This window comes from Arachis ipaensis, chromosome B07, assembly GCF_000816755.2.
Source record: "Arachis ipaensis cultivar K30076 chromosome B07, Araip1.1, whole genome shotgun sequence".
Lineage (NCBI taxonomy): Eukaryota > Viridiplantae > Streptophyta > Magnoliopsida > Fabales > Fabaceae > Arachis > Arachis ipaensis.
The window spans coordinates 112,141,427-112,157,788 of NC_029791.2; the positions used below are offsets into that span (position 1 = coordinate 112,141,427).

General features: G+C 36.8%; 1 long non-coding RNA gene across 1 annotated transcript; it reads left to right on the top strand.

The window, feature by feature from the left end:
* On the top strand, positions 2,434-3,303 carry LOC110264718. The gene is made up of 2 exons (XR_002350889.1): positions 2,434-2,794; positions 2,975-3,303. It is a non-coding gene; the product is annotated as an uncharacterized LOC110264718 (long non-coding RNA).

Consider the following 16,362-nt stretch of genomic DNA (forward strand, 5'->3'; position numbering starts at 1 on the left):
CGCTCACGCGTTTGCGAGTCTAGCCAAAATCTGCATCCACGCGTACCCGTCGCCCACGCGTACGCGTCGATGCAAGTTTTCCAACTCCAATTTTTGGGCTTCTCATCGAGAACGTTGGACCCAACGTTGGATTGCCAACATTGACTCCAACATTCCACGCGTACGCGTGAATAGTCAATTTTGCTATTTCACGCGTGTGCGTAGCTCATGCGTATGTGTGAGTTACACTTCCACGCGTACGCGCCGCCCAAAATTTCCAACTTAAATTTTAGAGATTTTATCGCAGACGTTGGGGGTAACGTTGGTTCACCAATGTTACCTCCAACGTTGACACCCTTTTTTTTTGCATAATGTTGCACATCACGCCTTGGAACGTTACTTTCTCCTCTTGTCAACGTTGCCAATTTCATGCCTATTATAGACTATTATATATGGTTGGAAAGCTCTCAGCTTTCTAACCCAACTAAAATAACCTCAATTGGACATCTGCAACTCAAGTTATGCTCCTTTGAAGGGGACAGGGTTGCTGGTGTTGGTGTGCAACGTTTGAGGCAACGTTGGCACACCAATGTTTACACCAATGTTGGTAACAATGCCATATTCTGAAGCTCAAACTTATTGTTCACCCCATACTATTATATATTATTTGAAAGCCCTGAATGTCTAATTTCTATTGCTGTTGAAATCGCATCATTTGGAGCTCTACGTCTCGAGTTATACTCCATGGAAGGTGAAGAGGTCAGCTGGCCTTACTACAAGTTGATACTATGTTCATCTTTGCACTTTTGGGGCATGTTTTCTCCCTCAAATTTAGTGTTCACCATGTAGTGCCATATATGCTTGGAAATCTCTAGATTCCTACTTTCCAATGCTTTTGGAATCACCTCATTTGGAGCTTTGTAGCTCATGTTATTCTTGTATGAAGAAGACACAGTCAAGCTGTCAGGAGCAACGTTTGTGGCAACATTAGTGAGCCAACTTTGGCCACCAACGTTGCTTGCTCTTCTTCTTCTCTGCCCTTCCTTTTCTTCTTCTTACCTATCATCAACCAAACACAATACATCAAAGTATTTCCATAATCACAAGATAATGCATCATTCATAGCATCAAACAATTCTTTGCATAAATCTCATGAAAATGCACAAAATTAACAATGTTTGATTGAATCAAGACAAGCATGAATTTCTCATCCAAACACTTACTTATTGCCTAAGAAATGCATGAAAACCAAGTAAAAATAAATGAAAAATACTTGTAAAACTAGCCTAAAATGACTTGTCATCAATATCCAACCCATCAATACCTTGAAAGATATGCAAAAAGCAAGGGGTGCACAATCTTTCCTAGGCACGGATAGCATCTTTGACACATGAACAAGTTTCACATCCAAGATGTGTGATCCAGATTGAATTTTAAGTTCTACCTGCATAGGATAAATATATACAAAGTAGATATTACCAAGTCAAATATATTTTATGAATTGAGGTGTTTTAATTTCAAGATCCTAGCTTGCAAAGCAATTTTCACGATGATCATCAATCTCAAAATAACCCTTAAATAGTTCCGATGATTCAATAAATGTTTTTCTGCTTATACTTTTCAGTTTTCACAATCTAAGCAGGACTAATTAAGTTATGCATTTCTTTGAAAACTAACAATATTAATGTATAATACTATTGTTTGACCTTAATCATCATAGCATAAATAATTTTCTAGTTGTGACATATTATTACTTTAATTCATCCCATGACCCTTATATATAAATAGTAATTGATAAGAAATAGTAGTCAACTATGTTAGGGACTATTGAGTATTTACTCGATAATTAGATATCTAACGTATCTTTTCACTAAGAGCTACTACAAAGATGAAAGATGTTTTTGTTTCAATTAGCAGAGTGCTAATATACATCTTCATGCATTTCCATTTGAGAAGGAAATACTATAATTTTGTTAACTGCCCAAATTTTAGGATATATATAGTCGCTGTTTAATTCTAAACTGGCCAGTTTCATTTAACATTGCCATTGAGTGCAAAAATTTGATTCTTGTGTATGGTTCTTGCAGAAAGAAGCTGTTCACTTAGTTTTCAATGTTGGGTTCGATTGCATCTCATTTTGTCTGTCTCATTGCCATCGTAGGTAACATTTTTCACTTCAGTATTGCTCAACTTTTTGTTATTGGATTTGTAGGGTATTTTTTATTTCTTAATCTCTTTTTAAAGTTTTAACAGCTCTAGAAATATCCAATCACCAACATAGTCTATTCTTAACAATTACACTTGAAATTTGACAACTAAAATTAGCTCAAGTTTCATTCTGCCATCAGTAAGACTTATCTACATATTAAGTTTGTAATTAATTATGCAGAAAATTGAAATTATTAATAAAAAACTACAGAACAAGTTACATTACTCCTTTTATGGGTTATTATGGTTTATTAGCCTATGCTTGCTCACAATACTCCTTTTCTTTTCTTCAAATTTTCAGGTTAGCCCACTCAATGATATTGATAAATAGTAAATACAAACCTAGTTGTAGAATTTTTTATATGATTTGAGTAATTAATACTCATATATTTGATTTGATTAGTAGGATTCAGATAATGTACTAGTCATGTCCTTCTGATTGGTTGATAATTGTTTATTAGATTTTAGAATGCTGATATTCAATAATGTATATCAATTAATCAAATAATACTATTATAATTGCAGTGTCAATGCAACTATTGACAAGTATAAGAAAGCATGTTCATATTCATCTGGTGCTGGATCTACTTCCGAGATTAATGCTCAGGTATATGTATAGAACATATTATTTTATATATATTCCATGATAGCCATAATTATCATTATATTAATTAAATTACATTATATTTTGCAGTATTACTAGCAAGAAGCAGAAATGGTTTTTTATATATATTCCGATATTAATGCTTATTTTTTGGGTACTGTGTTTTTTATATGATTGGTACAGGGGTGTTGATGATGAGAAGGAATATCATGTGAAATGGAAAGAGCTTCCATAGGACTAATGCTATTGGGAGTTTGAGATAGATATTTCAGCATTTCAACTAGAAATAAAAAGATTCAATAAATTCCGGTCTAAATCCAACAAACTTGCCTCCATGAAGCAAAGAAGTAGTATTAAGGATGATGTTGAATTGAAGAATTACAATATGTAAATTTCGGTCTAGATCCAGCAAACTTGATTCCTACATATCTCTTTTTATATTTCTTGATTTGGTTACAAAATTACAATGCAAACATTAATGTTTTAATTTGTTTATGACTTTCTTGTTTATAGTACTTTTCTTTTATTTTGATAATACAATGAATTTATTTCTTTTTTGAAATATTATAAATATTTGAATATAAATTAGATAAAAATTTGTATTAAATTTACATTTATTTTGTATGAAAACAAGTTTATTTTGCAATAGAAAAATCTAAAAAAAAAATTCTATTTTACCTTACTGACGAATTTACATATGATTTTCTGTTTATATTCAGAGTGTGGGATGATTTTCCAAGGTTCAAATTACAGACGGAAAATCTGTCAAAAAATCTGTCTGTAATTACAGACAGAAAATCCGTCAAAAAATTCTTCTGTAATTATCGACGGAAAATCCATCGTAAAATCTGTTTGTAATTACCGACGAAAAATCCATCGTAAAGTTTGACATTTCAGGGAAATGGATGGAGAATTTACAGAGGAAAAATCCATTGGTAACTGGTAAAAATCCGTCGGTAATTTTTCGATGGAATAAATTCGTCGATAAATAATTTCCGACGAGGCTTTTACAGAGAGACAAAATCTGTCGGTAATTTTGTCGGTAACCAAAAATTCGTCTGTAATAAAGACTAAATCTGTCTGTAAATCTGCCTGTATTAATCCATTTTCTAGTTGTGATGCTTATGTGTTCTTAGCTCAAAAAACATGTTCCACAATATATTTCAGGTAAGTTTCAATCAAACAAATACCAACTCAAATCAATTAGGATGTCAATGCCCTATCAAGAATGTTTTTCTTAGAAAATTTTATTAAATTAACTAAGCTTATTATACATATGCAAAGAAATGCAATAAACTAAGAAAAATGCAATTAAAGCTGTAAAATATATACCAACTAAGAAAAAGAAAATGTGAAAGTGTTTGGAATGAGAAATTGTCACCCAAGATTGCCGATCAGTGATGACCTCCCTACACTTAAAGGGTTGCACGGTCCTCTGTGCATTCAAAGGTGACCAAGGGGGTACGGCGACTTCACGAGTTGCCACCTTCAGCTGGTGGATCAACCGGCTGCTGCGTGTGCTTTTTCTCGCTTCCCTTATTGCTTATGGTGGATGACTCATGAAAGATAGAAGATATGATAGTAAGATGAGTGAATGCAAAAACAAGGAGGCATAGATTGTTGGAATGAGGTGATATTCAATGAAATGAGTGAGTGAATAAGTTTGTGACATGAAGAAAATAAGTGTGTGAATTCTAAGTTGCGCACGATTTAGAATACACACACTAACATGGAAAGCTAGGTCATAATTATACCAAAGAAGCATTCACTTCACTCATTCTAGTATGCTTGAAATACTTTAAAAGAGACTCCTAGGTTAAGATAAGCAAACAAGTAATAAAGAAGCATAAAAGTATTCAAGCAAGAATCAAGGAATTGTGAATTGGATAATGAAGCAACACCTAATTGACATGAAGTGAAAAACATGGAAAGCATAGTCCACAAAGCTTAAAAGCTCAAAAAATGTCACTAGGTATGCTTATGATTCAATTTCAGAATTCCTTAATTACAATGCATCAACTAGGTGACTTTAATAAAAATCAATCATAACAAGTATCACCTAACAAAAAATGCATTAACTAAGAACAAATTTCCTATCTATAGATAATGAAATCAAATTACATTGTAGCCAAAACATGCAATTTAGAAAACCAAAAGCATTCTCAAAGGCAATGTTATGAGTACTTGGTATTCAAAAACATTGAGCATGAAAAGTTCAAAACCAATTAACAACTTGTAACCATAATAAAGAAATCCAACAATGAAAATTAACAACAATGATGCTAAAATAGCATCCTATCAGTAATCAGCAGCAATATCTCAATAGAATCAGCAAATCAAAGTAATAATCCAACACTTAGCACCAAAACAGAAATTTAAACAAACTAACTAAACAAATAACTAACTAACTAACAAACTAACTAACTAACTAAATAACTAACTAAAGGAGAGTATGGTAGGTGGTGAATGATAGTGGTGGATGGTAGTTGGAGGAGGGAAAGAAGAGAGGGGAAGAGAAAAGAAGAGAAGAAATAGGGAGAAGAGAAGAAAAGAAAGTATGTGAAACAGGGGAGGGGGTCACGCGTACGCGTGGGAGACGCGTGCGCGTGGTGCTTGCAAAAAATGGGGATCGACGCGTGAATGAGAGAAAATGAAAGGTGACGCATACGTGCGAGGGATGCATATGCGTGATGGCCAAAATTGTAGAGATTATGCGTTCACACTATGTGTGCGAACGCCACAGGCAGGGGCCTTGAATTGAAGTGTACCCACGCACAAAAAGGAAAATTTTTTTTTTGGGGATATGAAACGTCAAAATTCGACATCTGTTCGTACGTGGTAGCACGAATCCCCACACCTTCGTACTGTTGTACTAGCAAGTGCATTGGGTCATCCAAGTAATACCTGAGCGAGTCAGGGTCGATCCCACGAGGATTGTGGTTTGAAGCAAGCTATGGTTATCTTGCAGGTCTTAGTTAGGCAGATCAGAAGGTTGTTGAATTATGATGATCATGAAACTATGAAGACATATAACTAATAAATATACTCTGTAAATTAAATGCAATCAGTAATAGGAATAAGGTAAAGAATTGGAGTTGCTTTGTCTTTCTGAATTAACTCCGGTATTACTATCTTCTTTGCTTGTGAGTGATCTCTTCAATGGCAGGCTGTAAGTGATTGGCACCTTTATTGAGAGGTCGTCAATACTCCTCCGGATCTAAATGCCAGGGTTAGTGTGGATCCATCTCTGCTTGAGGGTGAATCACATACAGTCCATTCTCCTTAATAATCCTACTCAAAACGCCACAAACAAGGTCGGATCTTCCGGATCAGAGAATGTTGCATCATAGGGTTCTAGCCTGTACCACAGAGACCCTAATCTCCCTGAAATCGGCTGAACTGGTGTCTCAAGAAGTCCACAACGACGTCGTGGATTAGTCGTCTGAGAGATGTATAATTCAAGCTGGTGGTGCGTGCTTTCCATTGAAGTATTCACACGAACCCAAGTAGACGTGGGTGTTTGTCAGGCACGTTCATTTTAATATGATAACAGAGCTTATTATTTGATCATCCTATCCACCACGATGAAGTATGAATATACATCTTAGAATTAATCAAACACGGATCGAAGAAGAAATAGTAATACTTTTATTAATTCATAGGACTCAGCAGGGCTCCTCCCCTCAACCTAGGAGGTTTAGAAACTCATACTGATGTGAAAAACAAAGTAATACACAAAAATATGTGGAATGGTGGTAAAAGTGTCTGAATAACATGAATTTAATCCCTTAAATGCTAAACAGATGACTAATAAGGGTAAAACAATCTTTTTAGTGCTAAAATCCACTTCTGGGGCCCACTTGGTGAGTGTTTGGGCTAAGCTTTGATGAGATCCACATGCTATGAGGTCTTTGGGGCATGGAACGCCAGCTAGGGGGTCCTCTCTGGGCGTTTGGATGCGGGGCTCTGCTCTTTGGGCGCTGGATGCCTGGAAAGGGGCAGGTAGCTAGCATTGGACGCCAGTTTTGGGCCTTCTAATAGAATGCAAAGTATAGACTATTATATATTGCTGGAAGGTGCTGGAAGTCCACTTTCCAAAGCCGTTGAGAGAGCTCCATTTGGACTTCTGTACCTCCAGAAAAGCTCTTTCAAATGCAAGGAGGTCAAATTCGGACAGCATCTGCAGTGCTTTCTCTGTCTCTGAATCAGACTTCTGCTCCAGCTCCTCAATTTCAACTAGAAAATACCTAAAATTGTACAAAAACACAAAAGCTCATAGTAGAATCCAAAAATGTGAATTTAACACTAAAACCTATCAAAACTTAATAAAAACTAAATAAAACATACTAAAAACTATATGAAAATGATGCCAAAAAGCGTATAAAATATATGATGAGGGAAAAACGATTCCACACAAACTCACCGGCAAGTGTACCGGGTCGCATCAAGTAGTAATAACTCACAAGAGTGAGGTCGATCCCACAGGGATTGATGGATTGAGCAACTTTAGTATGGTGATGAATTTAGTTAAGCAAATATTTGATGATTTGGGTGAAATTTGATTTACAGAAGTAAAATCGCAAAGAAACTAAAGTGCAGAATTAAAATTGGCCGAATCTTAAAGTGCAGAAGTGGTAAATTGTAGAAACTTAAAGTGCAAGAAATTTAAAAGAGCTGAAACTTAAAGTGCAAGAAAGGTAAATGACTGAAACTTAAAGTGCAAGGAATTTAAATTGCTGAATCTAAATTGACAGGAAACTTAAATTGCATGAAGAGTAGAGGATCTGGATGCTTGGAATTGAAATAGAACTAGAAAATGTAAAATGAAATAAAATAAAGAACTCTCAGATGACAAACTTGAAACTAGATCAATTCAGTACCCAAAGCAGAAATGGAAAAGTGCAGAAGAATCAAAACAAAATGAAACTTAGATCCATTTTAAATTCCTAAAAGAGAAATTAACAATTGCAGTAAAATAACAAAATAGAAAGAAAACTCAGATCTCAATTGCTCTCTTGACAAAAATAGAAAAGAAGGAATTGCAGAAGAAAGGTGAATAGAAAGACAACTATGATCAGATCTTCAATTCATACAGCTATCAAAGGAACAATGAAAGAGAACTCCAAGATAAAGAAAATCAGAAGAATTCTTCAATCTGAAGTCGAAAGACCCAAAACAGAAGGTAACAATTGTAGAAAATAGAAAGCAAAACAGAAAGGAAAATTTAGATCTGATCTTAATTCTAAAACTCTAAAATGAAAACTAAAAGAGAGCTCTCTTGAAATCAAATTCCTAGCTATTTATACACTTTCCACTTATGGCTTCCAGTTATTGGAATGAGCTTTGTGGCCTTGTATGAAGTGGAGCAAAATGCCATTCTGATCCAGTTCCCAGTGGAGCGTTGCGTTCTCTAAGTGAGCGCAGCGTTTATTCATCCACGCGTACGCATCCCTGACGCGTGCGCGTCCCTGACGCGTGCGCGTCCCTGACGCGTGCGCGTCCTTTTTGCAATTTTGCTTATCGACGCGTACGCGTCATGTACGCGTACACGTCACTAATAGCATTAGCTTAGTGAGCGCTACGTTGACTTAGTGAGCGCTGCCCACACGTGCACGTCCTCTGCGCATGCGCGTGGGTAGCAAAATATCCATTCCATGCTTCAGCGCCAGTCACGCGTGCGCGTCGTTTCCAGAATTTTGCCTCCAAATTTAAATCTTGCCCGAAAACGCTGAGTAATCAAACGTAGCGCTCTCTTCAGAAATGAGTGCCAACCACTTCCATGCGTACGCGTCATGCACGCGTACGCGTGGTTCTTTAAAACTTGTCACTGACGCGTAGGCGTCCTGTATGCGTGCGCGTCGCAAGTGAGCGTGGCGTTCTTTGTTTGAACGCAACGTTATACTACATTGCTTCTCTTTTTCTTCATTTTCTCACCTGAATTCAATCAAAAAGGGCAATCAAAGTCTCACCAAAATCATAAGAATCTGCATCATTCATAATAATCACTTAATTCTTGCATAAATCTAATAATTTTGTACAAAATAAATGATGTTTGATTGAATTAAAATAATCATGAAATTCCACTCCAACCACTTACTTATTGTGCAAGAAAGTGCATAAAACCTAATAAAAGCAAGTAAAAATGCTAGTAAAACTAGCATAAGATGACTTGTCATCACAACACCAAACTTAAACCTTGCTTGTCCCCAAGCAAGAAAAGAATTATGCACAAAGGTTCTTTCAATTGGAATGGATTGAAGAATAACTTGTAATGTCCTGTGAGTGAATTGATTAAGTGACAGTGGGGTGAACTCTAAACTATATGCTCATGCAAGGGCTTCAGCGCTTACTAGTCCTCCACATCTTGGAAGTCTTAGATCTTAGGACTTTCATCCAAATGATATCATGGAGATCTCTCTATAGGTAATCACCTTGAAGCAGCTTATGGTTTCTGTGTTTTGGCATTAACTCTAAGTGTCATGTCTCAAAGCGGCTCTTTAAATAAGCTTTCAATCAATACTCCTAAACCAGTTGGTTTTAAGGTATTAGGTGTTGAAGCACCCCTTAGGATTTACTTGCTCAAGCCTCTCTCTTTGACACAATTTAACCACAAGCATTTAACTAGGACAGTAACTCTTTGAATTCTTATTTCTTTTTTTTTTGTCCTAGTAATTGATGCTCAGAGCCTTTTGCCACGTTCTTTTGTTTTTCTGTTTCTTTTGTTTTCCTTTGTTGCTACTTCTAGGATCAATAAATGTTTGAGAATCTCCACAATACTTCTTTGAACTCTATGTCTTGCCTATGAGCTCCCATGCAAGTTTTCATAAACATGCAACCTCAATACACAATCATACAACTAGAACCACCACTTCTCTTAATCTTTTTGCTTGCCTCAAAACTTTTTAATTCCTCAATCCTTCTTTTCAAAGAACTGTCCTTTGATGACTTTTTGAAATATTAAGTGCAAGCAAGTTTTCAAGAGTATAGTATTGTGAATTATCAAGCATCTCAGTTATTGAATTACAGAGAAGTTATACTAGTCAGACAGATAGGGGTACAATATCACTTCCAATCATAGCAGTGTCTAATATAAAACAATCACTTAACAATACAACCTTTTGGAGTTTACTTGCTTTATTCCTTATCATCATCATTGCTAGTCTTCACATTCCTCTTTATCTCCTTGGTTGATGATGTTTAATCCTTCCAAAAACTTGGATGATCCTCTGCAATGATATCAGAAGTTGCTTGTTCCCTAAGCACTTGAAAAATAGTTAGTATGCATGTATGTTTGTAGACTTCTGAACTTAGATTGGTGTGTGAACACCAAACTTAGTTCCTTGCCTTATGCAGCAGTTTGTACATATGCAGAAAACCACATGTGCTTCTATTAAGAAAATATACTATAAACTAGAAAAGCTATGAACTAGAAAACAGACTATGAACTAAAAAAACTAAACAATTGTTAAGTAGTTCCTCTGATTGTTTGAAGCTGATAACTAATCATGCTGAGGGTGCAATGTATTTTCAAATCTTTGGTGGAACACCAAACTTAGCATCCAACATTCACCCTTGAATTACTTTGGTGTGTAACACCAAACTTAGCTCTTTGCAATACAGATAAATCTACTTAACTTTCTTATTGAAACAGTGAAGAAAAATAGAGTTACCTCCGGTTGGGTTGCCTCCTAACAAGCGCTCTTTTATCGTCACTAGCTTGACGGTTGTCCCTCATTAGGGAGGGTGATGAACATAATGCCTCAACCCTTCCCCTCTCACTGTGAGCTTTCCTCCAGTATCATTCTTGATGATTTCCACATGTTCAAGTGAAAGGATCTTATTCACTGTGTAGTACCCAGAGAAATGTGGAGATGTTTCCATTGGTTGGTAAGCTAGCATTGATGACATGTCATCATGTTATGTTTTTCTATACTTTTTCATACAAGAAATTGATGATTAGTGCTTAAATATTGAATGTTTTTGTGCTTAAATGGTATATTTCTTCGATCTTTTGATTTTATAAACTTTGTAGGAAATAATAGAAGAAGAAGCAATAAAAAGAACTAAAAGAAGAATCATACTCCCAAGGTGGCAAAAGAGTTGGAAACAGACTCAAGGAAGAGCAAAGAGGATTTGCAACCCTGACCTCTTTACACTCCAACAAGAATAACTCGAGCTACAAAACTCCAAATGAGGTGATTTTAGTGGCATTGGAAAGTAGGAATCTAGAGCTTTCCAAGAATATATGGCATTGCATGGTGGACACTAAATCTAAGGGAGAAAACTTACCCCGAAAGTGCAATGATGAACATAGTATCAACCTGCAATAAGGCCAGCTGACCTCTCCACCTTCCAAGGAAGATAACTTGAGCTGTAAAGCTTTGCATTATGCGCTCTTAAATGCATTGGAAAGTAGACATCCAGAGCTTTCCAACAATATATAATAGTATGGGGTGAATATTAATCTTGGGCGTCAGAAGCTGGCACTAACTTTGGCCTCCAATGAGCGCTCATTTGCCAAGTGAGCGCCACGCTCACTAATTGAGCGTTTTTGGCCTCCAAAACAGCATGACCATGCCTTCTTCAAAGGACCATAACTTGAGCTACGAATGTCCAATTGATACGCTTCTAGTTGCATTGGAAAGCTGACATTCAGAGCTTTCCAACGATATATAACAATCTATATTTGGCATAAAATTGAAGCACAAATGATAGGCATCTTTAAGGCCCAAATACCACGCTCAATAGCCAAACAAGGCTAGCGTTCACTTTGGAAGTGAGCATGGCGCTCGCTTTTCTACCTTTTTCGTGACTTGCAAGCCTTGGGGAGGAAGCCTTGTGCATCTCACACTAAGGAGCGCTCAAAAGGAGAGCGTAGCGCTCACTAAGGCAGCGCTAATGAAGGCCATCCCACGCACCAAATGGTGCAACGCTCAAAGGATGAGCGCAGCGCTCAAAAAGAGAGCGCTAGTAAGGGAGCCACAATGCGCACCAAAGGAGTGAACATAGCATTCACAAAGTGAACTAAGCGTTCCACTGGGAGCATCACCAACACCCCTGACCCACTCTAATTCAAGGCCAAACCAACAAAAGGCCATTGGACATGACTCAAATGCACAAGAAACAATTAGAATAGTAATTTCATTTGAATTGTAATCTGTTTTCAATTTTAATTTCATTTTGTAAAGCCTATATAAAGGCATCAATTTCATTTCATTGGAGATCTAGGAGGTTGGCTTTAATAGAGAGCAGTAGGAGTAGAAGTAGGAGTAGAGTAGAAGGCTCTTTGATACACTTTTATTTTCTGCACTCTCTACATTTCAGAATTCAATTCAGCTTTAAGAAATTTCCATTACTTACACTTCTCTGCTACAATTTCCTTTTCTGCTACGATTTCTTCCTCTGTAATTCTACTTTTCTGTTTACATTGCTCTTAATTTACTTTCCTACAATTTCCATCTTCTGCAATTATTCTGAATTCTGATTTACCAGCACCCAATTCCCTTTACATTTGATGCTATCTACATTTCCTGTTTTTTAAGATTCTGTCAATTTACTTCCAGCAAGTTAGATCTTTTGCAATTTGCTTTTTTTGCTCTTTAAGTTTCTGCCAAATTTACTTTCTACTATTTACAATTCTTGCAATTCACGCTCTGTTAGTTTAATTTCATTCAATTCACCACTGTTAGCTTAACTAAACTAATCACCTCACTAAAGTTGCTTGATCTATCAATCCCTGTGGGATTGACCTCACTCTTGTGAGTTATTACTACTTGATATGACCCGGTACACTTGTCGGTGAGTTTGTGTGGAAATCTAATTTTCACCCGTCAAGCATCACTTTGTCCCCTGGTGTGAAGCCTTCAGTGGGAATTTTCTTATTTCTCCACCTTTTTGGCACTCTCTTCTTAGAATTCTTTTCTTTACCAAGAGGTGGTTCATGTTTTGGAGTCTCAATGATTGGAATGTTCTTGCTGAGGATCTCATATGGAGGTTTTGGTTATGGTTCCTTCTCAACTCCTTGAGCTTGTTTCAACACTTATACCTCTCCCTTTTCTTTCCAGCATGAGCTTGAGTGCATTGAGAGTAACTCATCTGGTGCCTCGCTCTTCCAAGGTTGGATCTCTCAGCTCAATCTTTTTACACTCTTCTTCTTGCTTGTGATCTTGCAAACTCTTGAAGACATGAAACACTATATGCTCTTCGTGCACTCTCAGCATTAATTATCCCTTCTCAGCATCTATTAATGCTCTGCCTGTAGCTAGGAAAGGTCTCCCTAGAATGATGGGAGTGTTATGATCTTCCTCTATGTCTAGAACGACAAAGTCAACTGGGAGGAAAAATTTTTCCACCTTTACCAATACATTCTCCACAACTCCAAGTGCTTGCTTAATGGATTTGTCTGCCATTTGGAGGGCTGATGGGAAGCAGAAGCTGGTGAATTAAAAATTTATTAAAATGGTTACATTGCAAGTATAGTTCTTAACTCACCGAAAATTTGCCTATCAATTTAGAAATATGTCACAGAGAGTTTAATTTAAAATTACTGGGAGTTTTAAGTCCCAGGTCGTCTCCCAACGAGTTGCAGAAAAGTGTGCTATTTTATTAATCAGATGTTCCAAAAAGTTGAGCTAAGTAAATTGGAATTTAAATTGAGGAATTTTAAATAATATAAATAAAAGCCTTGACTGGGAATTGATTAGCTAGAATCTCTATCATTGATGGAATGATTTTTAAGATTGATTTATAATTAACGATTACTCTGTTTGGTTATCCTTTACTAGGTAAGGGAAAGTCAAACAAGTTGGAATGCCAGATCTGTTCACGAGTTGCAACCCACTTAGTTTAAAGGGATTGGCGTTGGTGACAGGATAGCAATCCAACATTTAACCTAATTACAAATTTTCTTTCAATCTTTCCAACCCAAGAGTTCCTTTTAATCAACTCCCCATCAAGTAAGGAAACTACTCACGCATTGTAAATAAAGAATCCATAGCACATGAAAGGGAATTAAAAGAAGACATGATTATTGGAATTGAAATTAAATTAAAAAGAAATAATCCTTGCATTAATTAATCATAAAAGTATCCGAATGACAAAATTGAACATAACAAAGAACATGGAAGAATAAAACCAAGTTAAGAGAACAAACTAGAATGATGAAGTCTTGATGAGGAAATAACTCTTCTCAATGTTCCAATGCTAAGACCAATTGAAAATTAAAATTCTAAAAACTAGAGAGAAAAACCTAAGAGAGTGAAAAACTAGATCTAAAACTACTGAATGAATGTGTGTGTTGTTTCTGCATATTCTCTGACTCTAGTCTGCTGTTCCGAGCCGAAAACTGGGCCGAAATAAGGTCCAAAATCGCCCCCATCGAATTCTGCAGATTATGCAGATCGCGCATGTCACGCAATCGCGTCATCCATGCGGACGCGTCGCTTGCGCCTTTTTCCTCTCCACGCGTTCGCGTCGTCCACGCTACCGTGTCGCTTGCACTTTCCAATCCGCGTGGCCGCGGAAGCCATGCGACCGCGTCACTGCGATTTGCGTTCCTTCGCGAGGTTGCGTGAGCCATGCGACCGCGTCACTTCTCGCTGGTTATCTCCTCAAATTCTTGTGTTCCTTCCATTTTTGCTAGCTTCCTCTCCAATCTCCATCTCATTCATGCCCCATAAAGCCTGAAACACTTGACACACAGATCACGGCATCGAATGGAATAAAGGAGAATTAAAATTAAATAATTAGAGTCTCTAGGAAGCAATTTTCAAACATGTATTAAATTTAGAAAGGAAATCTAAATGCATGCTAAATTGATGAATAAGTGGGTAAGGATCATGACAAAACCACACAATTAAACACAATATAAACTATAAAATAGTGGTTTATCAACCTCCCCATCAGGGTTGTAATGGGGCCAAGGTGCAGGTAAGGGTATACATATGGCTAAGTGAGCTTTATAAATTGAATCTTTAATTAACCTAAGCTCTCACCTAATATACATATATTCTATATACTTTTAAATTCATGCTTAGCTACCCATAATTCCCTTTTTCAACCCTGTCTCATGTTTCAACTTTGTATTTTAATTATATCATATGTGCATTGATCTTTGAATTCTGAATTTAACATTGGGGTAATTTTGTCCCCTTATTTATTTGTTTATCATTTTTTTTAATTGAAATAAATAAAGCTTATCAACGCACATAGATTTTTGATTCTTATGTTTCACATGAATAGGTATCCAAATTCCCTTTAAATTTTCATGACACATCCCCTTAACAACTTTTGTTCCCACAATTTCCCATACTTAACTAGCACACACAATTCTATCTTAAGCTAGCCAAAGATTCAATTTGGGATATGCAATTTATTTTTCAGCTTAAGGTTAGTAATGTGGTAAAATATAGAACAAATGGGGTTTTAAAGGCTCAAAGTGGTTAACAAGGGTAATTGAAAAGGGTAGGCTTGATTTGGATAAGTGAGTTTAAACAAATAATGGCCTCAATCATGTGCAAGCATGTAAATATAATAAATATTGGACATATAAGATAAAACAAAATATAGATTACAATCATAGAGAAGTAAACACACAAGAATAAAATAATTATGGTTAAATGATGTAACCATACATAAAGGCTCAAATCTTTCACAGGTTGTGTGTTCTTTAGCTCAAACATCATGTTCCAAATACAACTCAAGCAGATTTATCATAAAAATTTTGAAAAATTAGTGAAATTTTATTCCAAAGATAGATTTTTAAAAGAAACTTATTGTCTTTTCAATCAAGTAGAACATGCATGCAACTATTCTAACCTATGCAATTTATTCTATTCTATAAAAGAAAGAAAATCTAACTAAAATATTCTAATTATTGGTGTACAGAGAAGAGAAATTATCTCCGGAAGTCAGGTACTGACCGACCTCCCCACACTTAAGGCTTTGCACTGTCCTCGGTGCCATCTGTCAGGAACAGGGGTGGGCTGGTGGCAGTATCTCCACAGTCGGGACTATCATGGCTCCCGGTACTGGTAAAAGAAGTGGAGTCCGGAGTGTCTGAGTCCTTGAACTTGCCCATGATCAACTCCTTGAGGTATGTGAATCGGCGCTTGTGGAACTATCATGGCTCCCGGTGCTAGTAAAAGAAGTGGAGTCCGGAGTGTCTGAGTCCCTGAATTTGCCCATGATCAGCTCCTTGAGGTATGTGAATCGGCGCTTGTTACGGCGCTCTCTCAGCTTAGCTTTCTGTTTATGCCGATCCAACTTTTCAAGTATCTGTTGGAGCAATTTCTCAGTTGTAGATGCTTGTGGTGTTGAAGAAGGAATATCTTCAACTGGCTCAGTAGGCTGGCTTGTGGTGGCTGCTGAAAGTCTGAGGTATTTCCCGTTAGGGACATATTGATCATCCCGTGGAAGCATGGCTTTGGTGTCCCCAGCTCTGTAGGAGACTCTGGCTGCTGAGACAAGATCTGAGACCAGGGCGGGAAAAGGTAGGTTGCCTGCCATTTGTACATGCTCCATAGCATTCCGGATGTGTCTTGAGAGATTCAGAGGTTGGTCTGTAAGGATGT